The following is a 4,048-nucleotide window of genomic DNA, read 5'->3' on the forward strand; positions in this document are numbered from 1 at the left end:
TATCATGCATAAACCGGAGTTGTCAGAAAGGTTGACTAAATGGGCCGTAGAAATAAGCAGTTATGATATCGAGTATAAACCTATAACGGCTATAAAATCCCAAATCTTGGCCGAATTTATAGCGGATTTTACTCCTTCAATGGTTCCCGAGGTAGAAAAAGAGCTTTTGCTAACCTCGGGAAAAATCGTAGGAATATGGACCCTGTATACGGATGGAGCATCGAACGTGAAAGGGTTCGGATAGGGGATCGTTCTTAAGGCCCCCACATGTGATATTATTGGACAATCAATCAGAACTTTAAAATTGACTAACAATGAAGCCGAGTATGAGGCTATGATTGTAGGTTTGGAATTGGCTTGAAGTTTAGGGGCCGAAGTCATCGAAGCAAAGTGTGACTCCCTCCTTTTTTGTGAACCAAGTCAACGGTGTTTTTGAAGTCAAAGACGAACGAATGCAGAGATACCTAGAAAAAATTCAAGTACTCCGACACCGGTTCAAAGAATGGACTATGCAGCATGTGCCGAGGTAGCAAAACAATGAAGCAGATGCATTGGCCAATTTAGGTTCATCAGTCGGAGCCGAGGAATTCAATTCTGGCATGGTGGTTCAGTTGATGAACTCGGTAGTAGAAAATGTCCACACCGATGTAAATACAATGAGCTTGACACGGGATTGGCGCAATAAATACATTGGCTACTTGTGAGAAGGGAAGCTCCCAACCGACCCTAAAGAATCGAGGTCCTTTCGAACCAAAGCTGTGAGATTCTGCTTGGTCGATGACCAGTTGTATCGCCTATCTTTCTACGGACCTTTGGCTAAATGCTTGGGGCCTGGAGAAAAAGATTATATGATGCGGGAGATCTACAAAGGAACCTGCGGTAGTCATTCGGGAGTTGAAGCTTTGGTCCAAAAGATAATCAGAGCAGGGTATTACTGAAACAGGGTGGAGGAGGACGCATAAAGTTTTGTCCGAAAATATGATGGGTGCCAAAAGCACGCACTAATGATACACCATCCGGGGGAGTTGCTTCATCTGGTCCTATCCCCTTGGCCATTCATGAAATGGGGGATAGGATCTAGGTAAGGTTCGATTCATTTTGTTTATGACTGACTATTTTTCCAAATGGGTTGAAGCGCAGGCCTTCGAGAAAGTCAGAGAGAAGGAGGTCATTAACTTCATTTGGGACCATATCATTTGTCGGTTTGGGTTCCTACCGAGAAAACTTGCGACAACGGTTGACAATTCATTGGCAATAAGGTTAATGATTTTCTTGAAGGATTGAAGATCAAGAAGATTTTGTCAACTCCCTATCACCCAAGTGCAAACGGACAAGCGGAGTCGACGAATAAGACCATAATTCAAAATCTAAGAAAGCGACTAGGGTCATCAAAACACAAGTGGAAGGAAGTTTTGCCGTAGGTACTATGGGCCTACAGGATGACGTCGAAGTCAAGTACTGGAAAAACACTATTTTCTCTAGTTTATGGGGCCGAGGCTTTAATTCCTGTAGAAGTCGGAGAACTGAGCCTAAGGTTCTGGTATGCGACGAACGAGTCAAATGAAGAGGCTATGGCCGTGAAGGTTGACTTAGCATACGAACTCCGCGAGAATACGCTGGGTCCATTTAGCAGCTCAAAAACAACGAATGAGGAGATATTACAATCGGAGAACCAACCTTTGGCATTTCCAAGTTAGGGACTTAGTGCTTCGGAAAATTACCCTGCACACTAAGAATCCCGATAATGAAAAATTGGGCCCGAACTGGGAAGGACCGTATAAGATAATCGGAATAACCGGCAAAGGATCATATCAATTGGAAATCGGAGACGGCCAACAGCTGTACAGCAACTGGAACGTAGCACACTTGAAGAAATATTATTTCTAAGGTACGAGCTATTAACCCTTTGTGAATTTCAAAAATTCTCGCCTTTTTCTTTGCAGAGTCAAACCAGAGTAAATTCAAAGATTGTAGAATTGGGTCTGAAAACACGTGTTGCACTCTTTTTCTTAGCTCGGTTTTATCCTGAAGTGGGTTTTTCGGCAAGGTTTTTAACGAGGCAACAATGTATAACGTGTTACTTTAAAATGCAAAAAACCGAGCTAAGTGCCGGGGACTCAAAGACTAGCAAAGTATTGGGACTGGGGATTCAACAATGTCATTTTCTATAGTATTTCCCGCTCATACTTTGCACACAAAAACTAGGGGACTATGATACCCTCACCAGGAATAACAAGATCGAAGAAAGCTCAAAGAAGCGAAGAAGAGAAGTCAAAGTTGAATCACTTTTTGTTTCTTATTGGCCGAGCCTTCTGCATTAGGTTTCATTGTAAGGGCCAAACGATCGAATGAATCATTCCCAAATAGTGTTGCTACGGCAAAGGCAGAAGAGGTCGGATGAAGTCCTTAGTGTTATGTCCCGTGTTTTCGCATAATTGGAAATCGAGAAATAATTAAGACTTGTGTGTTATGAGGAAATATTTTGATTCTATTTGATATGACTATGTTGGTTATGAAATCATTGGTGCTAAAACATTGGAGAAGGCCGAGGGTAAATTTGGAATTTCGGAAATTAGTTTCGGGAATTATAAAACGGGATTTCTAATGAATTGGGCCAAGAAAATTGAACAAAAATTTAGGCCCAAAGTCTATGGGGTGACCGGCCATATGGCTAGGCCCAAACCCATTTTTTTTAAAAGTCATGTGTTATGCACATGACCCTTATCTAGATATATATCAAGTTTCATTTGGAATTATCAAGAAACCTTATTAAAAACAAAAACAAAATTGAAGAACACCCCTAAAGGGCTTTCGTCCGAACTAGAGAAAGAGAGAAAGAAAAATTTTGCTAGCTTTTGTCTTGATCCAAAAATCTTGGTTTTCCCATATTTGTAGAGTGCTCAAGACGCTCTTCGACGGGGTACAATTAGTTTGGTGAAAGGAGTACGTTTGCGACAAGTCGGAAATTCAAGAAAAGGTATGAATTTTGTTACTTTAATGTTGTGGAATTGGTATGAATGCGTTAAGGATTGGGAATAGACGAGAATCTCGTAATTTTGATGTGTGTATGAAGCCGTGTGTGCATGTGTGTTTAGTGAAGTGGCCGTGAGCCACAAGGTGTGTAAGGCAAGGTGAAATTGAATTGTTAGTTCGTTAGTTGCGTCGTTGTGACATTTATGACGTAAATGAATGTTTAACGAATTGAATTGGCGTTGGAAAATGATTGCGGATTATTAGGGGAAAGTATATAATTTCGGTATATTTGTGTATATCATTGTATAATTATGATATTAAGGCTTTAAATGTGACTTATGGTTGTTGTTAATGAATTTGGAATGAAACAATGTAAGTTGGAATGTTCGTCGGAATTTTTGATGTTTCGGGCGAAATATGGAAAGTAAGGAACTTCTTGAAATTATGTATAGTGTTTGGAACCTAATTGGGATGTGTTTGAATAACCTTGAATGGGTGAATGAATACAATAAGGTGAACATTAGTTTGGTATTGTGAAGTTTGAATGAAAGTTGTCAACTTATATAGCAAGGAAGAATATTGAAGTTAAAGTGCTTTAGTTGTGGTTTGTGTTGTTTGTGATGTTTGGGTTGTTGTTGTTGATGTATTTTGAGCCGAGCTAAGTCTCGGGGGTGTTAGATATATAGGGGAAATGCTGCCGAAATTTCGGTAGGCAAAAATGAAGTTAATGGGATTTTTAAGCTTAAGAATCTCTAATAGGTAACTTTGACCATTTGCAGATTCTGGACGAATCGGGATTTGAGTTTGGGGTGAGCATAAGACGTTTATAAGCTATGTAAAGCTTCCCACTTCTTCTTTTGGCATGCCTTAGTATGTTAGGTTGATGTCGGAACCCCGGGAACATTTCCGCTCCTCGAAATCCGATCTATAGAATGGCTACTATTCATTCAATTCAATTGAAGCCTAATGTTCCTATTTTGGCTTGAAAGCAATCAAACGTCCGAAACTTATGAAAATGCAATCGGATTACTTTGAAATCTTCATGTATGATCTTATAGACCCGAAATGTTCATAA

This window comes from Lycium barbarum, chromosome 4 (genome assembly GCF_019175385.1).
Source record: "Lycium barbarum isolate Lr01 chromosome 4, ASM1917538v2, whole genome shotgun sequence".
NCBI classification, from domain to species: Eukaryota; Viridiplantae; Streptophyta; class Magnoliopsida; order Solanales; family Solanaceae; genus Lycium; species Lycium barbarum.